This window comes from Nicotiana tabacum, chromosome 7 (assembly GCF_000715075.1).
Source record: "Nicotiana tabacum cultivar K326 chromosome 7, ASM71507v2, whole genome shotgun sequence".
In the NCBI taxonomy this organism is placed as follows: domain Eukaryota; kingdom Viridiplantae; phylum Streptophyta; class Magnoliopsida; order Solanales; family Solanaceae; genus Nicotiana; species Nicotiana tabacum.
Window position 1 is genome coordinate 154,739,479 of NC_134086.1, and position 23,153 is coordinate 154,762,631.

Below are 23,153 nucleotides of genomic sequence, written 5' to 3' on the forward strand. Positions count from 1 at the left end.
TAAAAATTTATTTTGAATGTACTACATCTGAAATATACAAATCAGTGTAGTATTTTAATTGCAGAATTATACAGTTTATTAGTGTCATAGCTTTCATGTAATTAACATATTCATATTTCAATGGCTAGATCATCTACGTACTCGAGTTGTTAAGTATTTCCAGTATGATTAAGTTAAATTGGTCTATCCTTTTTTTTTTTGTAATTGGCCTAGTAACTAAGGAAGGTCCAAAATGCCTTCCTTTTAAAAAATGAATTCGGCCGTTTAGGAGTTGGGATGTGAATTGATCAAAATGGCTCATTTCGTTGTTACTGCCAACATTTTGTATTTAAATCCATGAATGGTTCCATAAATCATACATTTTTTATATAATCGAATTTGTCCATAATTCATGGCCTTACAATAATCTCAAAATAGTTTAGGAAATAATTTGAACATCGTAGTATGCTTTAGGCGCGTAATTAAATCATCGTGACTATGAGTACGGTTCCTGTGACATAGTTACGATACCTAATTCCCAAATTCGGGTGTGCATTTCATGACCCGATCGTAACAACCTTGAATAATAATAAAATAAATATATCGTGAATCGCGGGTGTATTTCATATAACGTGGTTTGCGGTGTGTTTCAAAACGGCAAGTGTACGACAATAGTAACTTGTTCAAGAAATAAATCCATAAATACTAAAAGAGGTTAAGATAATTAAAAGCAGTAATAAAGTTAAAAATACACAATATGTTTAAAACATATAGTAAATCAGATAATTAGGCCAATTTTAATAGTTTAAGCGACCATGCTCGAACCATAGAACCCGAGAATGACTAATACCTTCTCCTGGGTTAACAAAATTCCTTACTTAGAATTTCTAGTTTCGTAGGCTTTCAAATAAAGTCGAAATTTCCTCGATTTAAGATTTAAAATAAACTGGTGACTTGGGAAACCATAATAAATATTCTTCTGATAAATAAATAATCCCATTTCGAATAATGTCACTTTAATTGGAAAAACTCTCTTATATCCCCTTTCGGGTGGTAAAAAAGGAGGTGTGACAGCTCTGTCGACTCCGCTGTGGATCAAAACCCAGAACTTTGGTTTAGGGTTCAAAAATTCGAGCTTAGAATAACTGTTATAGTTGGCTTATTTTTATCTGATTTTTACATTTTGAGCCTAATGTGTTAATTGCCGCTTTTTACCGCTTTGATATTGTTTGGACTGTATATAAATTGCTACGAAACCCTCATCTCTCTGAGTCATCTAAATCATCTAGGAAGTGTGCACTTCGTGTAACTTCTCTTCTGTTAGAGTCATATCCCAATTTAGAACGAGGTTCAGACAAGTTGCAAAACCGGTGAAGCTTCTGTATTCCCGGTACGCTGCCCCCCTCCCCGGCTCAAGCTGTCCGCTCGGGTAAGCCAGGTCTAGAACAAATACACCAAGATTTTAAACCTAGAATAACATAGCCTCATGCCGGATCCCTAGTAGGAACACTTGTTTGCATCACGTGCATTTGATTTTGGGGACTCAACATAGGGGTTGGGTCCGTCTAGGACAGGTGTACCCAAAAATTAAAAGATCATCCTGATGCACCTTATGTGCTACTTGCGCATTCGTTTGATTCAGCTTGCATGTTGACCGACTTCTAGAATAGGGAAAGAAAAAATCACAGAAAAAAGAAAAGAAAAGAGCGAGGTAGGTATTTGATAAATTCCGAAACTCTGCAAAAATTCTGAAAAAGAAAAAAAAGAAAAGAAAATTCATTTCAAAATGAGCCAAAATTTTCAAGTGCCATGTTTCCCTTGTTCCGTCAAAACTGATCGAACTACGCGGGTCTAATTATCGCCGGATGTGAGATACGTAGGCAAACCTCATCGGTTCCCACCCCAATTTTTAAAAATCCAAAAATATTGTCCTTCACTTGTTTTTTTAGAAATGTCTTTCTTTAAGACCCCAAATTTTCAAAATCCAAAAATATTTTCCTTCAGAAATCTTTCCTTAAAAAATTCAAAAAAAGGGAGTTTTTAAAACTCAAAAAAAGGTAGTTTCCTTCTTTCTGGAGTATTTCATACGAGTTTTCTTTTTTTTTTTGAAGTATTTTTCCAAAAGATTAAAAAAAATAAAAAAAAAAAGAAAATATTCTTTTCCTTCTTTAAAAGTATTTCTTTCGTAAATGTTAAAAAAAAAAAATTGAAATCCAAAAATATTTTGCTTTTCTTTAGAAATACTTTTGTAATAAAAATAAAAACTCAAAAATCCAAAACATTTTCTTTAAAGTCCCTCTTTCGAAAATTAAGAGGAAACATCCAAAATCTAAAAAAAATAATATTTTCTTTCTTCTTAAGAAAATGAGAAAACAAATAAAAATTCAAACAAAAATATTTTCTATTTACTTTTAAAATTCCTAAACTTCAAATCAATAGCAAATGAATTTTTAGAAGTCTTTCTTTCAAAAACAAAAAAAACTCAAAACCAACAAAATAAAATAAAAAAATATTCCTTTCTTCTTTTAAAGCATTTCTTTCAAAATTCCAACAAAAAAAAAAGTTAGTTTATTTACTCCATTTTTGATCTTCTCGAACTACGCAATATTTGATTCATGCGGCGTCATGATACATAGGCAATCCCCAACGGATTCGATCATAGCCATAAAATTAGTTGAGTGATAAAATAAACTGAAAAAATTGAGTGAAAAAGAAAGAAAATAGTGAAAAAAGAGAGAGAGAGAGAGAGAGAGAGAGAGAGAGAGAGAGAGAGAGCGACAAGAAATAAAAGAGTGACAAACAAAAATGAAAAAGAGAGTGCCAAAAATAAAAGAGCGGCAAAAACGAGATGGAAAAAAAAATCAAGAGTGATTAAGAGAGGAAAAAATAAAAGAAAAGGGGTACATACTGAAAGGGTTAACTAAGGCCGGGATGAAACATGCAACCGTTCAAACACATGGTAGAAACGTTTAACTGTTTAGGTGCATTGCATCCAAACGTGCGATTTCCTATCTGTTAAGCGTCTCAAAACTAACAAGGTTGTTCGATGTGCAAACTAGCCAAGTTTTGGTGGTTGGTTTTGGTGGTAGATGGCCTCCGCAAGCAATCTACCAATCATCGGTCCTGAGGATAGCCGACATCGGCTATTCTGCAACTAGAATCAGCAGCTGTTGAAGAGAATAAGATGTTGTGTCTCCGCATATTGGAAATGTGGGATGCCTGGTCTAATGGTAGGGAACCGCCAAGTGCAATTCCTGAGTTCCCTGAGTTGATCCCCAGGTCAGGTGAAATTTCCAACGCCCATGTGCCCAACCCACTCATCCCATGCGGGCACCCTCCAATGCCATTCAATGATCCTGGCATGCCCTCTGTGGTTCGCCCCCAAGTGCCAGTTTCCCAGGCACCTCCAATATTGTTCTCTACAGCACCAGTCTACCAGAACACAACCAAATTTACCACGGCCATATGTTGAGCTTCCAATGTTCACCTTTCATCGTCCACAACTTCAATCAGAAATAACATATGTGACCCCGTATTCTTTTGCTCAACCTTCACAATATGATCTCTCGATGGAACAAGAAAAGGTTATTAAAAATCCCGAGCAAGAGGAAATGGCTCGGAAGATGAAGAGCCTGAAACAAAGCCTGAAAAACATGCAAGGTCTGAGTGGCCAAAAGAATGTCTCATACTTTGACCTATGTATGTTTCCCCATGTCCACTTACCAGCTGGCTTCAAGATACCAAAATTTGAAAAGTACGACGGGTATGGAGACCTGGTCGCTCACCTGAAATGATACTGTAACCAGTTGAGAGGAGCTGGTGGAAAAGAGGAGCTCTAATGGCCTATTATGGGGGAAGCCTCACCGGAATCGCTTCTGAATGGTATACGAATCATGAAATTACCCATTGGCACATGTGGGATGATATGGACCGAGATTTTGTTTGCTAGTTCCAGTATAATATGGACAACGTTCCCGACAGAAACTCTTTGTCCAATTTGAAAAAGAAGATCACAGAAAGCTTTCGTGAATATGCTGTCAAATGGCATGAGCAAGCTACCAGGGTAAAGCCTCCAATGGTGAAATTGAAATGGTCATGGTCTTTCTACAGACCTAAGAGGCGGACTACTTCCAGAACATGATGTCTGCTATGGGAAAGCCATTTGCTAGGGCTATCAAAATTGGGGAGATGGTAGAAAATAGGCTAAAAACGGGTCGAATCTTGAGTCATGCTGCTTTTAAAGTCACATCACCAGATGTTCAAAATGGTTCAGAGGACTTGATAAATGGAAACGGGAGTGAAGACGGAGCCATGATGGCTTCAAGCTCGACGGGGACCCGCAGGTCATCCAGCCGGTCATATATGTTTCCTGAGGTCCCTCAACATTATTATCCTCTTTAACATACTGCTTATGTCGTGGAACCGCCTCCCTATGCAGTGATGAACGCGCAACGTTACCCGCAGCCACAACATTATCCACAAAATTGAGATCCACCTCCCAGAAATGCCCATCCTTACCAAGCTCCATATATTCCTCAACCAAATGACCCCCAATATAGTCCTCGCCCAAGAGAGCCTTTCAGAAAGAATCCGTTCACCCCTATGAGTGAATTGTATTCAAGGCTGTTCCAAAAGCTAATCAGGCTAGATGCATTGCAGCCAGTGGCCCCGAACAGGCCGAACCCCGAGTCTCCAATGCACCGAGCTGACGCTAGATGTGAATACCAGTCTGGAGCAGTGGGACATAGTATAGAGGACTGTTGGACCCTCAAAGGGCAGTTGAAGATTTGATTGAAGATGAAAGAATTGTTTTTCAGGATGAAGAATCCCTTGATGTGATGAACAATTTGTTACCTGCACACAATAACGGGCCAATAGTCGAAATGATTTGTGAAGATGAAGAATTTGATCTGGCACTGAAGGCCATTGCAGCCATAGCCGAGATATAGAAAAGCCAAAAAATGTTCGCCAAGCATGAAAGTTCCCCATCAGACAGATGTATCGGTAGCCAGTCTTGCTATCCTTTCTACATCCGGATTATCTCAGGGTGTGGTCCGGATGTTTTACTTTACTGTCTTACTTTCCGATGTAAACCCTTCTATCTTCAAAAAAACTGAAAAAGAATAATATCAAAAAATCGAAAATCAAAAATCAAATGAAATTAATATTTCATTGTCCAGGAATGTCTTTTTTCTTAATCTTGTCATTTTTCTTTCTTATTCGCTTTCTAGTTCTGTTAAATGCAAATTTCAATAACATGACATGCTTGCGGACTTCATGCCCAGATCATGAAAAGCTGTCAGACCTCGAAGTAATGAATCAAAAATTTGATCGCAATGAAGAAAAGTTTAAAGAAATAAAACAAAGAGTTGGAACAGTTGAAGGAAAATTGGTTCTATATTGGAAAGGTCTATACATGGTAACAAAGGTACTGCCAAAGAAAATATTGTACCTTGGAAAACATCAAAGGAAATGTCCTGAAACAACTGTCAATGCGAATGCAACCAAAATGTACTATGTTGGATCCTCTATATAATATAAATGTTATCCGGTTGGGATGAAGAAGGCTTTTATTCTCGCTACCCAAACACTATCAATCCTTTGCAAACCCTTTTAGCCGGTTACTTTTCTTTGATTACTCTCTTTGGGACCTGAAAATGTTATTGAAAAAAAATTCAAAAAATGAGATGAAAAGTGAAAAAAAGGAGGAGAAGAAGAAAGATACAAAAAAAAGGAAGAAAAGACAAAGAAAATGAAAAAAAAACAAAAAAAAAAAGAGAAAAAAGGAAAGAAAAAAGAAAGAGAAAACAAAACAAAATAGAAAAAAACAAAAGAAAATAAAAAAAAAAGTTCTCTGAACTACGTTCGACTTGATTCCGAAAGGATACGTAGGCAGCCTCTCTCCGGGGTTCAGCCACATCAAAATAAAAATCCAAATTCCTCAAAAGTGAAACTGGGGCAGATGTTATAATGGTTCGGCGATGATCCAATGGTTCCAAAGTTGTAACTCAATCCAAATTGTTTTTACCAAAATCCTTTCAAGTCCTTCCGATCAATCCGTGAGAATGTTCAAGGATCAGAGAATACAACTACTTGGATTCGATGCAATAAAAATGAGAGAAATAAAATGAGAGAGTCTTATTGGTGAAAACCCACACGGGCACAGTAAGATGATGATAAGCAGAGAAATGGAAAATGAGAGAGTCTTGTTAGTGAACACTCGCAAAAAGCACTATAAGGCGATGGAGAGAAGAGAAATGAGAGAGGTCAGCTCGTGAAAACCCGCAAAGGGCACCCCTGATCGAAAAGAGGATCCTTACAGCTATCAGCACCGACAGAGTCCTAGCAAGGTTTCTCGATTTTGAGGCAAAAGTTGTGATGAATTTCTTAGAATCGGACGGTTTACATAGATTAGGCATCCAGTCCAAAAGGCATGTTATGTTCATTGAAGTCCGCATGTACCCCAGATAAGTACTTCTTTTCTTTCCCCGAAAGGGACACTTCTTGTTTTAAACTCATTCTCCTTTCCATTGTTTGTTTTCTTTGAATCCCTTTAGGTCTAACTCTGTTCCGAAACTAATACAAAGAAAGGATGGTAAGACTGATTTACAGGGTTCTCATTTGATATAAGCTGATATATAAAAAGGCACCCAACCTTGTCAAGGGCATCAAGTCGACCTCGACCGGCCATGGCGGCTGATGTTTTGAAATTGAAAAACTCCTGAAAATAAAGGAAATCAAAGTAAAAGGCCTACAAAGGCAAAATAAAGTTGGAAAAGGTTAAGTCTCACGTGGCTAACCGTCTCGACAAAAATTTGAAAAGCCAAGGTACCCCAAATGCTCCGAAATGGAAGTTGGAAGAAAGAAGCCAGAAATGAAAGGCCTATGAAGGTTAAATAAAGTTGAAAAAGGTTAAGTTCCTCGTGACCAGACGTTGCGACAAAGTTTGAGGAGCCCAAAAATTCCCCAATGCTCCGAAGTTAAAAAAAGAGAAAAGAGAGAGATAAAAAGAAGTCAGAAAGGAAAGGCATGCGAAGGCAAAATAAAGTCGAAAAGGTTGAGTTCCACCGACCAAATCTAGGGCCTAAAATGAAATCGGTCCTCAGGGAACAAACAATTGCAGTGGAGATCTTCATCCAAGAAGCCGAGCCGAGATCGAATGATTGAAACAATCAAGGTTACAAAACTAACCACCGTTTCAAACTAACAATTGTTCTTTGTTTGAAAACATGAAACAGGTGCAGTCCAAAGCAACCTTGCAAGAAGCAGGTGCAACCAAAGAGAAACTGCACAAGGGCTAGAAACAGCTTTGCAGCAACAATCCATAAAGGGAAGTCCCCTCCAAAATTATTTCCCACATTTACTCATTCTATGAAATAAAAAAATAGAGAAAAAAAAGAAGAATAAGAAAAATGAAAAAAAAGAAAAGAAAAAAAAAGTAAAAGAAAAAATTCAAAAACATGGTAGCCTAGAGTCCCCAATCTCTAGTAACGTTTTTTCCAATATAGGGTCTCCACTCCCTAGTTGATTTTATTTTAGACATAAGGTCTCCACTCCCTAGTTGATTTTATTTTAGACATAGGGTCTCCACTCCCTAGTCGCTTTTCCAACATAGGGTCTCAACTCCCTAGTTGATTTTATTTTAGACATAGGGTCTCCACTCCCTAGTCGCCTTTACAACATAGGGTCTCCACTCCCTAGTTGAGTTTATTTTTAGATATAGGGTCTCCACTCTCTAGTCGCCTTTCCAACATAGGGTTTCCACTCCCTAGTTGAGTTTATTTTTAGACATAGGGTCTCCACTCCCTAGTCGCCTTTCAAACATAAGGTCTCCACTCCCTAGTTGAGTTTATTTTTAGACATAGGGTCTCCACTCCCTAGTCGCTTTTCCAACATAGGGTCTCCATTCCCTAGTTGATTCATTTTAGACATAGGGTCTCCACTGCCTAGTTGATTTTATTTTAGACGTAGGGTCTGTGACACCTCCTTTTTTACTTACACCCCGTAAATGGTATAAATATAAGGGAGTTTTTCCAATTAAAGGACAATCGAAACGGGATTATTTTATTTACAAATTCAGAGTCGCCACTTGGGATAATTTATGGTGTCCCAAGTCACTGGTTCAAATCCCGAATCGAGGAAAAGGATTGACTCTGTTTAACAGTCCGCGAACCATAAATCTGAGTAAGGAATTATGTTAACCCGGGAGAAGGTGTTAGGCACTCCCGAGTTCCGTAGTTCTAGCACGGTCGCTTTGATTATACTTGGCTTGACTAATTGTTTAACTACTGAATTTTGAACCTATGTGCATTTACTCTTTTAACCGCTTCTAATCACTTGATTTATTCGTAATTAAAGAATTGAGTTACGCGTACGTATACTCTTTTCTTTTGGCGCGTCAGAAATCATCTCACGCGAACGTGTCCACAATTAATAACGCTTGTTTATTCATTTAAGAAAAATTTGGTTGAAATTGCGCGAACGCATACCTCGAGTCTTTTAAGAGTTTGATTTGCAATTATGTTACGCGAACGTATACATAATTGCAATGCAAATCTAAATCGGGCCTAAAGCAAACTACGATGGTTCAAATTAATAAAACGCTTGCGAGGGCCATGGAAAATTTAATTGATGGCACGTCTCGATTTTAAAAGGTACTAACTCTTAAATTCAATTTGTGAGATCCATATATTATGGGTTTTAAATATGGCACACCTCGGAAAAAGGTATATATTTTAAAGGGAATCTAAAGGTACACTAATTATCACAATCGCGTCACGGGAGCCGTACCCGTAGTTATAATAATTTAATTGCGTGCTTAAAGCAATCTACGAGATTCATTTTTATATCTAAATTATAGGATTAAATACATATCAACAGAAATTCTATGAACCCATGAAATTGCTATACTAAGATAACATCAACAGGAACAAATAAGCTCCAAAAATCAACTCGTTTTTAATACCAATCACAGTTTTGAATTTCTCGGAGAATAACTATGGAGGTACGTCCATTTCTTCCACAAACTCACAATAACAGCTAGATACAAAATTTTCACACATACAATTACTACAAGTTCAGAATTCTCAACATTCCAACTAATTGATAATGGAATTTAAACCGACGAATCCTCCAAAACAAATAGGCGCAAAGTACTACAATAAATTCATACTCAACAAAGCTAACAAGAAATATGCAATTCGAAGAAATGCGACTGAATCATGGCCATAAACGTCATACTAACAAAAAGGGAACGGACCTTTAACCAAATTGAAACTCAACCTCAAATCGGAAACAAAGAACAATGATTTCAAATCGAACCTCGACGGTGCCGAAAAACACTAGGAATTTTCTGCTCAAGGCTTCTATTGGATTTTCACCCACTTAGCAACAGATTGTGAGCGGACGAAGTGGATAAGTGAGTGTGTGTATGGGTTCGCCGCTGAAGCTTAGGTCTGCCGTTTTTAGTTTTTTTTCATTGAGCTCAAAAGCTTTCATTTTTGACTGCTGCCTTGGAGATCGACGAAAGGAGTATCAAGAGGAGTGGTGTTGGAGGCTGGTTTGGTCTAGGGGTCGAACGTGATCGAAAACCGTTCTAGATTAGGGATATGTTTTTGGTTTTCTTCTTTGTGAAGAAGATTATCCTTCTTCTCTGATGGAAACGGCAGTGTAGTTTTGGCTTTTTGGAAGCTAGCTTTGCTGATTTTTCTTCTAGATTTTAGGCGTTTTGTTTTTTGTAGAAAGAAGCAGAACCGATGGGATCTCCTTTTGAAAAACGGCGGATGTGTTGTCTTCTCTTTTCTATATGGGATTAGGTATTATTATATAAGGGTAGGAATTAGGTTAGGGGTATGGGACTAGGAATTATGGGCTTGGAAATTATAGGCTAGGTCCAAAATTAGGCCTAAAAATGGGTTGCTCGAGCCCAAGCTCTATTCTTTCGCTGCGAACGAGATTAAAAATACGGACCCATTTGTTAATTATTCCTACTATTCAAATAATTATTAAAATAAAACTAACCATTAAAACAAATCTATTTTTGGTATTTTCAAATATCATATTAAAATAAAAATACGATACGATTGTTGTATATATATATATTTTTTAAGATTTGTTTTCTCTAGATTAAAAATGACTACAAAACATTAATGAACCTATTTTTCGTGATTTTTTGTCTTCTTGTAATAAAATAAAGTAAAAGAGTCAAAATTGATTAAAATAGTTATATTAGGCCTAAATTAAATATTTTGCGCTAAAATATGAAAAATCTTGGGGAGGGTCAAAATTCACATGTCTACAGCTGCCCCTCTTTGCCTGGAAACGCGCAGAGTTTTCAGACAAAGACTGACTAGACAGATTTTTTGACCCGACCCTTATTTAGAGAAACTAAAACTAAGAGAGAGGGGAATGTGACCGAGCCCTAGTATCTGGGCTGCCTACATATCCTTGGCTATAAAGGAATCGGGTCACGTGTAGTTCAGAGATGAGTGAGATGACGGAGTATGCCGAGGCGGAGATCCGGTCGAGGTGTCGTTCCGCCGAGGTTCCGGTCCGTGGTCCCTGTTATTACATCAAAATCAAAAGGAATGAAAAAGACTAACTAAGCCTGTTAACTACGAGTTACAAGGTTCCTATCTATAAGTCTTCTGAAGCTTGATCTTGAGTCTTGAATGGTTCTTCATGCAGACTTTAGATTTGAACCTTGGCGCTTGTTAGCTGCAGGTGCTAGCTCATTCTTCTTCAGATCTTCGGACCAAGACCGGACATGTAGTGCTTGTGACCTCGGCCATGTCTTAAGCAGCTCACATCCTTCATCAACTTCTGCATTTGAAACTCGAGTTGTCTTCCTTCAAAACTGCTTCCCCTTGAAACTCGAGTTGTCTTCCTTCGACACTGCTTTCCCTAGAAACTTGAGTTGTCTCCCCTTGTTCTCCAGGTGGGTGCCTGATTACAACAAAACAGACAAAACAAAAGAAATTCTTTCTGCCCCAGTTTGCACTAGGAAGATTTGTGAGTTGTTAGCAAAATTGTAAACCACTTGTACTATTGATGCAATGATGAAAGTAAACTAAACAAAGACTAGGAAACTATAAACTAAGCTTGACTAAAGTGAAAACTGACCCTATTCTCCAGGAGGGGCCTCCTGACTGCTAACTTGAAATGCATTCCCTGCTCTCCAGGCGGGCTCCTGACTGCTGACCTTGAAATTTATTCTCTGCTCTCCAGGAGGGCTCCTGAATGCTACTTGAAATGTATTCCCTGCTCTCCAGGCGGGCTCTTGATTTCAACAAAATAAACAAAACAAAGAAAATTTTCTACCCCAGTTTGGTGGCTGGGCACAGATGTAAGTGTAAAATGGATCACATTACCAAATATCAATAAGAACATGAAAGCTAAAACTTGAATTGTACTCCCTTGTTCTCTAGCCGGGCTCCTGATTGTTGACTTGAAAGTATTCCCTGCTTTCCAGGCGGGCTCCTGACTTCAACTTGAAAGTGCTCCTTGCTCTCCAGGCGGGCTCCTCACTTCAAGATAGACAACAGAAAGAATTTGAAAGCTAAAATTTAAATTGTACTCCCTTGTTCTCCAGGCGGGCTCCTGACTGCTGCGCTTGAAAGTATTCCCTGCTCTCCAGGTGGGCTCCTGACTACTGACTTGAAATGTATTCCTTGCTCTCCAGGCGGGCTCCTGACTTCTGACTTGAAATGTATTCCCTGCTCTCCAGGCGGGCTCCTGACTTCAACATAGACAAAACAAAGAATTTGAAAGCTAAAATTTAAATTGTACTCCCTTGTTCTCCAGGCGGGCTCCTAATTTCAACTTGAAATGTATTTCCTGCTCTTCAGGCGGGCTCCTGACTTCAACATAGACAAAACAAAGAATTTTAAAGCTAAAACTTAAATTGTACTCCCTTGTTCTCTAGGCGGGCTCCTGACTGCTGCGCTTGAAAGTCTTCTCCCTGTTCTCCAAGTGGGTACCTGATTTCAACAGAATAAACAAAAACAAAGAAAAATTTTCTTCCCCAGTTTGGTAACTGGGCACATATGTGAGTGTTAAACTGAATCATATTACCAAATATTACTAAGAATTTGAAAGCTAGGTCCCATTATGCAGGGGGGACTGACAACTCTTAACTAAATGACAATTTGAAATCTAAGTTATATCTTCTAAAGGTATGACTTTTGCTAAATCTTGTTACCTAAGAGGGCCTTTAAACTACTCCCATTATCCAGAAGGGTCCTGAAAATCAAAGGTCAAATTTTATCTTAAGAGTGACAACTTTTATGGTTGAATTATACTATCCTACAGCAGATTTACGTTAAATGTTGTTATCTAATCGAAATCTTAAAGCTAAGTCCCATTATTCAGGAGGGTCCTGAAAACTCCTAATTGAATCCAAAGTCCTGAAAACTCCTAATTGAATCCTATCTCGAATATACAAACTTCTAGGCCAACTTATATTCCTTTAGGATGCATTAATGTTATATCATACTATTTCTGAACATTTAAACTAGGTCCCATTTTTCAGGAGGGTCCTGAAAATCAAAAATCAAACCTGTTCGGTGACTGCCTTTCTCCACGGAGGGTTTCTCCGAAACAAACGAGATTTCCTGCCCCTGTTTTAAATCAAAGAAAAATCTTGTTAGTTTAAAATGTGGTGGTTGGTTTGTGGCCTTGACTTTGAGGGCGATTGCTCCTTCACTTCTCATGATAACTGATTTTCACTCGAGGACCTTGCTTGTTTATGGACTAACCACTTTCTCTGTCGTCCTTATCACAAAAATACCCTTGATCCGTTCCAACCCAATACCCTTTATCTATTGCATTGTTCTCTTGCATTGACATGTACTAAACCTTTGTGTTTCTCATGAATCTCAAAGCACGACAATTGCCACCCACTCATTGCGCATGTTGTTTTTTCTTGACTTAAACCACTGGCCCTGGACTTGAGGTCTGCTGCTCCTTCACTTGCCACGATAACTTTGATTTCTGCTCGGAGGACCTCGCTTGTCACTGATTAAACACTTTTTGTCGATCTTACCACAGAAAATACCTTTGATCCGTTCACCAAACCCCTCCATCTTCTTGCATTGTTTATGAATTGATATGTACCAAACTGTCGTGTTTTAATGAAAATACCTTTGATCCGTTCACCTAACACCCTCCATCTGTTGCATTGTTCCTAAATTGATGTGTACCAAACCTTTGTATTTCATAAGGATCCCAAAGCATGTTGATTATTACCAGCTCAATGCGCTTGTTCTTTCCTGACTTATGACACTTTGATGTACTGGCCAGATCTCGTTTTGTGCAATTGAAAAGCTGGTGGCAAATTTTGAAGTCATTTCTCACTTATTTTGACCAAACAGACTCAGGAAGAAGAATTAAACAAGACAAAAGGAACAAAGTAAAGGACAAAGGAAAGAGATGATTCCTAACAAGAAAACTACAAAATAGAAACCTATCAGATGTGGATACCAACTCTAATGACCATGACATGCACTTGTAGCCTATTCTGTTGAGCAAGTCTGATGTCCAACCCCTGTTATACCTCTAAACCGTGAAACTGGGCTTCAATGCTCCGATCATCCAATATGATTCACAATCCTTATTCGACTTGTAGTGCTCGAAGGGTTTTTACCATCAAGCCTCTCTCATTTTGTTCTTTCTCTCAACTTACCGTCGCCTTACGTGCGCCCGCGAGGGTTTTCACCAATAAGACTCTCTCATTTTTGGATTTCTCTCAGCTCCTGTTGCCCTATAGTGCCTATGAGGGTTTTCACCAATAAGACTCTCTCATTTTCACTATTTTTCTGCTTGGACCAGAGTGTCGCTCCTGATATGAATTACCTCTCCTTGCTTGACTTGGCATTTCTCGAAAACTGATCGGAAGGTCTTTCTTTGGACCGTAATGTGGGCTTTTGGATAGGGTTAAAAAAGAAAGGATATCAAAGGCTCAAAATAATTCACATGGGTTCAAAATTACAACTTTTGGAACCAGATTTTCTTACACCAACCATAACTTCTGCCCCAATTTCTTGCTTGGGGACTTTTGGATTTTTATTTAATTTGATGGGACTGAACCGTGAGGCTGCCTACGTATCCTTAAAAGGAATCAGGTCAAACGTAGTTCATGACATAGAAATTACTTTGTTGTTGTGATTTTCTCTTTTCTCTTTCTTTTCTTTCTCTTTTTTGCTTTCTTTTTCTATTTTTGTTGTTTTTCTTTTTTTTCCTTTTCATTCTTTTATTTCTCTTTTCATTCTTTCTTTCTCTTTTTCTCTTTTCTTTCTCTTTTTTTTCTTCCTTTACTTATCTTTTGCGCTTGCGTTTCTGAACTTTGCTACTGATTCCAAAAGAGGGGTATGAAAGAAAATAAATGAGGCTCAAAGGGGTAACGAAGGATAAAGTATTTAGATAGCAGAACAAAATGCCTTCGTCATTCCAATCTTCAAAATATGCCAAGTACAAACAACACAATTAAACTAACCAAGGAAAACATTCGTAACACCTTTTGATTGTATCAGGCTTGATAACCATATCCACATATTCGCCTTCTACATCTGTTAAATACAAAACACTATTGGACAACACTCTCACTCTCATTACCACGAACGACCCTTGTCGATTTGGGAAAACTTGCCTTTAGCTTTAAACCGATGCGGCATGAGGCATTTCAATAGGGTTTCTTCATATTCTATCTGCCCCAGTTTCACACAATTCGGGCTTGAAGTGATCTCAAAATGCCTTTACTTATTTCCCTCAAATGTCCCTGTCATCTTCAAAATTATTTTATTGCTTCATGACTAAACTGACTTTTTAAGACCAGGCTGAGAATTACGCGTGCATGTCATGTCACTAGAGTCAACAGGGAAAGAACTATAAAAAGAAAAGAGAACGAAACAAAAATTACTAAAAATAACAGAGAACAGAAAGTTGCATTAGACAAATGGTAAAAGGGTTTTAACAACAAAACAAGCAAACTAAACTGGGGTTACAAACCTAGACAACACTAGACGGGCTACTATGACTAAACAAACTAAGCAAAATAAAAGGATAGAAGGGTTTGAGTCACCAGACAATATCCGGATTACAACCCTGAAATAACCCGGACAACAGAAATGACCACAAAATAAACCACCAAAACTCCTCCCTGGCTAACCAAGAAAGAAGCGTCTTTCCAATTGCCAAGCTCGGCATCGTAGCCACTAAATTCCGCATCAACATTACTAGGACCTTCACAAACTTCCATCACATTGTTCTTAACAAATTGCTTTTGGGTTCCCTTTGCTGGCTCGTTCTTAAGATCAACCTCTGATAGCACTGAAAACTTTGCAGAGCGTGGACCTTCGAGGATCTCAGAAGAATTTTCATATTCCTTTTCAAAACAAATCATACTCACCATATGCGTCTCATTACGAACATGCGATGGACATTGGCTAGTGTCTGCTACATCTGGATTTTGCACGACAATGTCACCTGCATCAATAAGCTTCTGAATTGCTTTCTTCAGATTCCAACACTTCTCTATGTCATGCCGCGAGGCATCTGAGCAATATAAGCACCTTTGAGAAAAATCAAACTTCTTTTACAGAGGGTTTGGCATTTTTATATGAATCGGCTTCAACATGTCCAATTGCTTCAACTTTTGGAACAAACTGGCATATGACACTCCCAATGGGGTGAAAGCCTTTTCTTTTTTTCAGCAACCTCTCATTCTTAAATGCTTGATTGGGCCGGAAACCTGATCCAGGGGGTTTTCGATAGGCTCGTGGAGGTGGATAGGCATTTTGTGGAGCTGGATACTGGGAGAGTGATGTATGACTTTGGGAGTTCTGTGGAGAGAAGTGGCACTAGGGAGGATCATCTGGTGCATAAGTATATCCACGGGGACGATGTCGAGGCTGGAAGTGTTGATCGGGAAAGCCCATTGGATCATCTTTTCTATTTCTCTTTCTTCCACCCAAGCTTATTGGGATGTTCTGAATGTTTTTCGAACAACTCATGATTTTGCATGACTTGATTCCCTCTTCTACTAGCTCCCCATTTTTAACACATCATTGAAAGGCTTCCCCATGGCCGGTATCAAATGACTGAAGTAGGTGGGGCCCTAGGCTTGTAGAAAAAGCTCAACCATTTCTTCTTCACCAATCGGGATATTGACTCGAGCCGCTTGCTCCCTCCACCTGAGCCCAAAATACCTAAAGCTTTCCTCCGGCTTCTTTTCCATTTTAGATAGGGAGGAGAGGTCTGGGGTAGCACTTGATCTGTATTGAAAGTATCGAACAAAATCTTGAGCCATGTCACCCAATGTAGGCCACTTACCAATATCTTGACGATTATGCCATTCCAAAGCTGCCCCAGTCAGGCTCTCACTGAAGTACGCCATCAATAAATCATCTTTCTCGTCAACACTTCTCATTTCACTACAATAATCCCTAAAATGGGTTACCGGATCCCCACACCCATCATACAAGTTAAACTTTGGCACTTTAAACCTCGCAGGCAGATGAACGTTGGGGGACATAGACAATTCTTCGTAAGACATGCTACCCTGGTCTCCCGTTCATTGCTTGTTCTTTGAAGACTGTTCTATGCCTTTCAGCCTCCTGGGTATCTCATCTCGCCCTTTCTTCCTGTGAACTCTTCATTTACAACATGAGACCCATCCCACGTACCCTGCTTGTATGAGTTGGTAACCTTGTGGGCAACCTCTGAGGGGTAATATTGGGCATCATGAGCTTTGAATGAGTATTCATTATCGGGGATAGTAGATGTGACAGGGGGTCGATTTTGGGGAGAGGTAATTGGAGGATGAGTAATAGAGATACTAAGACGGTTGAGAAAGCTGTGATAAGCGGGTAGATCTGGAAAGTATGGAGGATCATCTGGCATTGTGTTCGGAGCTTGGGTAAGGACGACATCTAGGAGGCTAGGTGGTGGCAGGGGTGGTACCTTCCCAGTCATCCAAGCCTGATACATGTCAGCCATGTGTTGTTTTAACATTTTTACCTCTTCAACCAACCCATTGTCCTATTCAACCAACTGCTTTCGAGCGCCGGTATCAACCAACTCAGTTCTGTTGTTGTCTGCCATTGCCTTTTGACCTTATATTGTAGAGAAGAGCTACCACTTTAAAACCACAAACCAACCACCCTTCTGATATGAATATAACAAAATGAAGCCATCACGTTAGCGTTAGGGCATTTAACATAAGATAATCTCACTTTATGTGCAATTCACCTAGCCATAGTTATCGGTTCTAAAATGACTTCGAGGGTACAAAGGTCAATTGACATCATCCCAATTTGTTCATTTCAACCTCTCTTTTCTTTGTTTTTCTGGTACTTGCGGGCTTGCCCATTTTCCTTCATTTCTCTTTTTTTTTCATCACTCTTTCTTTCTCTCATATCTCACATCTCACAATTTTGCCTCTTTTTTTTCGTTTCCCCTTTTTCTTCTTTTTTTTTTCTTTTAATAATAATAACAAAATGATTCGATCGAACCCTATGTAGGTTGCCTACGTATCATGACGCCGCATGAATCAGATCTTTGCATAGTTCTGGAAGATCGGGAATAAAGTAAACAAACTAACATTTTTTTTTCATTTTCTTCTTCTTTTTTCCTTTTTACCTTAGTGACTAATCCGATGGGAAAAGAGAAATAAAAGAAGCGAATTTCTTTTTTTGAATTTTTTGGACTGAATGCTTTATAACCTATTCTAAACTCAAGCTTAACAGGCATGTTTTTCTTTTCTTTTTCCCTTTTGAAACAAATACTCTATTAAGAAAAATCCTACAAGAGAAAAATATTTTATTTTTACAAAAAAAAATTCTCTTTTTCTTTTTTAGGAAGAAAATCTAAAGAATAAACCACAAAAACAAATATTTGAATTTTCATTTGATATTCTTATGCAAGATTTCGACACAAGCAATGAAAAATATAAAACAAAATATTTTTGGATTTCAATTTTGATTGCCTAAAGAAGAAATTCTAATGATAAACAGATAAAGTATATTTTTTCTATGTACAATATCCTAAAGTTCTAATGAAAATAAAAGATTCTTTTTTTATTTTTCACTAATTTCCCAAAAACACCTCAAAAGAAAATCATTTTGGATTTTGGAATTAACACCTTAAAGAAAGCTTTTAAAGTACTAAAAGAAAATTCTCTTTTTCTTTTGAATTTTGGTCCTAATATACTAAAGGAAACATAAAAACAATTCATTTTAAATCCTAGATATTAATGGCCTAAAGGAAAAATAACCTCAAATTTTTTTTCTTTTCTCCATTTCTAGAATTAGTAATCTAAATAAAATTTATAACGGAAATATAAAATGCAACATCTCTTTTTTTGCTCTTTTTTTTTTGGATTTTTGACTTGTAACACATCTTCAAATACAATAATAAAACACTCGGCAAATTTAACTAGACTATTACAAACTCAAAAATTAACTAAATGACTGAATACTACTGTACAGGACTAGAAAGTAAAACATGAACAAAAGACTCTAAAACATAAAAAAAAAAAAACTCCTCAGGCAACTCCCGAATGCAGTGATCCTGGGGTATCTGTCATGTTCAAACTCCGGTAAATAAATCCACACCTGTATGAGAAAATTAAAACAAAATAGGTTAAAGGCCTAGAACGCTATGTGAGACAAAACCCCTTTCTGTTGGAAACATGCAAGACATGATTTAGGCTATTTTTTGCAAAATGGTTTATTTAGCCAAAAGATGGCTAGAAGTGAAAATTTGGCTAAGACCCCGCAAAGCCAAGAATCTAAGATTTACTAGGAAGACCGGACCCTATGTGGGTTGCCTACGTATCACGCCCCGAAAGACGAGAATCAGGTATGCGTAGTTCGGGCAGATTGGATACGGGCGAGAATAATAAAACAACTGACATATAGAAAACACATTTTTCCTCTTTTTTTTCAAACAATAATGAAACATATAAAATCTTTTTGGATTTTCTTTTCTCTTTTTTTTTTGAAAAATGATAAAATTGCAAAATCTTTTCAATTTTCAAGCTCTTTTTTTTTTTAACAAAAATGTAACAAAAAACATAATTGGGTCTTACTCTCTTTATCCTCACACTTCACCCTTTTTTTTTCCTTTTTTTTTTCTTCCCTTTTTTTTCATTCGCCCTCAATTATCATTGGTCCGCCAAATGACCTTTTTACCCTTGAAGGAATGCAACATGTAGCACACAGGATGCATCGAGATGGTCTGTTATTTTGGGTACACTTGTCCTGGACGAACCCAACCCCTGTGTTGAGTCCCCTAAGTCAAATGCACGTGATGCAAACAAACGTTCCTACTAGGATCCGGCATGAGGTTGTGTTCTTCTAGGTTTAAATCCTGGGGTTTTGTTCTAGACTTGGGGTACCCGAGCGGACAACTGGGGCCGAAGAGGGGGCGACGTACCGGGAGCACTGAAGTCTACCCGGCCTTGTCGCTTGCCCAACCTCATTCTGTTTGGTATAATTTCTACAGAAAAAGCGGGCTACGCGAACGTATGCACCATTTTCAGAAGACTCAGAGGGGTGGCGTAAGAAGACAGTTATATACGATTCAAACAATATTAAAGCGGCAAACATATAGCATTTAGCGCAAAAGGTTCACAGAATACAGTAATATCAACAATAAATAAAACCAAGCAAAATCATATTAACAAGCTCGAATTCTTGAACCTCAACTAGAGATTCTGGGTTCGAGTCCCCAGCAGAGTCGCCAGAGTTGTCACACCTCCTTTTTTACTTACACCCCATAAAGGGTATAAATATAAGGGAGTTTTCCAATTAAAGGACAATCGAAACGAGATTATTTTATTTACAAATTCAGAGTCGCCACTTGGGATAATTTATGGTGTCCCAAGTCACCGGTTCAAATCTCGAATCGAGGAAAAGGATTGACTCTGTTTAACAGTCCGCGAACCAGAAATCCGAGTAAGGAATTCTATTAACCCGGGAGAAGGTGTTAGGCACTCCCGAGTTCCGTGGTTCTAGCACGGTCGCTTTGATTATACTTGGCTTGACTAATTGTTTAACTACTGAATTTAGAACCTATGTGCATTTACTCTTTTAACTGCTTCTAATCACTTGATTTATTAGTAATTAAAGAATTGAGTTACGCGTACGTATACTATTTTCTTTTGGCGCATCAGAAATCATCTCACGCGAACGTGTCCACAATTAATAACGCTTGTTTATTTATTTAAGAAAAATTTGGTTGAAGTTGCGAGAACGCATACCTCGAGTCTTTTAAGAGTTTGATTTGCAATTATGTTACGCAAACGTATACATAATCGCAATGCTAATCTAAATCGGTCCTAAAGCAAACTACGATGGTTCAAATTAATAAAATGCTTGCGAGGGCCATGGAAAGTTTATTCACAATAGTACTAACTCTTGAATTCAATTTGTGAGGTCCATATATTATGGGTTTTAAATATGGCACAATTCGGAAAAAAGGTATATATTTTAAAGAGAATCTAAAGGTACACTAATTATCACAACCGCATCACGGGAGCCGTACCCATAGTTGTAATAATTTAATTGCATTCTTAAAGCAATCTACGAGATTCATTTTTATATCTAATTTATAGGATTAAAGACATACCAACAGAAATTCTATGAACCCATGAAATTGCTATACTAAGATAACATCAACAAGAACAAATAAGCTCCAAAAAATCAACTCGTTTTTAATACCAATCATAGTTTTGAGTTTCTCGGAGAATAACTATGGAGGTACGTCCATTTCTTCTCCACAAACTCACAATAGCAGCTAGATACAAAATTTTCACACATACAATTACTACAAGTTCAGAATTCTCAACATTCCAACTAATTGATAATGGAATTTAAACTGACGAATCCTCCAAAACAAATAGGCGCAAAGTACTACAATAAAATTCATACTCAACAAAGCTAACAAGAAATATGCAATTCGAAGAAATACGACTGAATCATGGCCATAAACATCATACTAACAAAAAGGGAACGAACCTTTAACCAAATTGAAACTCAACCTCAAATCGGAAACAAAGAACAACGATTTCAAATCGAACCTCGACGGCGCCAAAAAACACTAGGAATTTTCTGCTCAAGGCTTCTGTTGGATTTTCGCCCACTTCTGATTAGCAACAGATTGTGAGCGGACGAAGTGGATCAGTGAGTGTGTGTATGGGTTTGCCGCTGAAGCTTAGGTCTGCCGTTTTTAGTTTTTTCCATTGAGCTCAAAAGCTTTCATTTTTGGCTGCTGCATTGGAGATCGACGAAAGGAGTATCAAGAGGAGTGGTGTTGGAGGCTGCTTTGGTATAGGGGTCGAAGGTAATCGAAAACCGTTCTAGATTAGGGATCTGTTTTTTGTTTTCTTCTTTGTGAGGAAGATGATCCTTCTTCTCTGATGGAAACGACGGTGTAGTTTTGGCTTTTTAGAAGCTAGCTTTGATGACTTTTCTTCTAGATTTTAGGCGTTGGTTTTTTGTAGAAAGAAGCAGAACCGATAGGATCTCCTTTTGGAAAAACGGTGGATGTGTTGTCTTCTCTTTTCTATTTGGGATTAGGTATTATTATATAGGGGAAGGAATTAGGTTAGGGGTTTGGGCCTAGGAATTATGGGCTTGGAAATTATGGGCTAGGTCCAAAATTAGGCCTAAAAATGGGTTGCTCGAGCCCAAGCTCTATTCTTTCGCTGCGAACGAGATTAAAAATACGGGTCCATTTGTTAATTATTCCTATTATTCAAATAATTATTAAAATAAAACTAACCATTAAAACAAATCTATTTTTGGTATTTTCAAATATCATATTAAAATAAAAATACGATACTATTGTTGTATAAATATTTTTTTAAAGATTTTTTTTCTCTAGATTAAAAATGACTACAAAACATTAATGAACCTATTTTTTGTGATTTTTTGTCTTCTTGTAATAAAATAAAGTAAAAGAGTCAAAATTGATTAAAATAGTTATATTAGGCCTAAATTAAATATTTTACGCTAAAATATGAAAAAATTTGGGGAGAGTCAAAAATCACATGTCTACAGGGTCTCCACTCGCTAGTCGTTTTTCCAACATAGGGTCTCCACTCCCTAGTTGATTTCATTTTAGACGTATGGTCTCTACTCCCTAGTCGCTTTTCCAACATAGGGTCTCCACTCCCTAGTCGTTTTTTCAACATAAGGTCTCCACTCCCTAGTTGAAGTTATTTTAGACATAGGGTCTCCACTTCCTAGTCGCTTTTCCAACATAGGGTCTTCACTCCCTAGTTGATTTTATTTTAGACATAGGGTCTCCACTCCTTAGACGCTTTTCCAACATAGGGTCTCCACTCCCTAGTTGATTTTATTTTAGACATAGGGTCTCCATTCCCTAGTCACTTTTCCAACATAGGGTCTCCATTCCTTAGTTGATTTTATTTTAGGCATAGGGTCTCTACTCCCTAGTCTGCTTTTCCAACATAGGGTTTCCACTCCGTAGTTGAATTTATTTTAGACATAGGATCTTCACTCCCTAGTCACTTTCCCAACATAGGGCCTCCATTCCCTAGTTGATTTTAGTATAGACATAGGGCTTCACTCCCTAATCTCTTTTTCCCAAGGATACACAATCCTGATTTTATTATTTTCAATAAAGAAATAGTTTAGATCTTGTTACAATAACTCATAAAAATTTCCTAGTGAAAATTGTGGCAGAAAAACTTTGTTTTTTTGTTTGCTTTGGTGCCTAAACAGGTTTTCACCGTGAGGCACAAGGTTTGAGATGACCAAAAGAAGAAGCCTCAACCCAAATAAAAGAAAAGAAGAAACAAGAAAAGAAGTTGAACTCAAGGTACAGAAGCGGAGAAAAGATGCGGGCTACTAAAAATTTGATTGAAGTCACAAGCTTCGCATGTCCCGCCTTAATCCAAAAAGCTGAAGAAGAATGAACCAGCGGTTTGCAGCTAACGAGCATCAAGATTCAGATTAGAGTCTGCAGGAAGAAATAGCCAAGACTCAAGATCAAGGTTCGGAAGATTTATAGATAGGAATCTTGTATCTCGTAGTTGATAGGCTTAGCTAGTTTAGCTTTTTATTTTTTATTTTGGTGTATAAGAAGCTCAGCAAGCAGAAACAACAACAACAATAGTGAAATCACAGTCTCGGTAGTCCCAGCTATCGAAA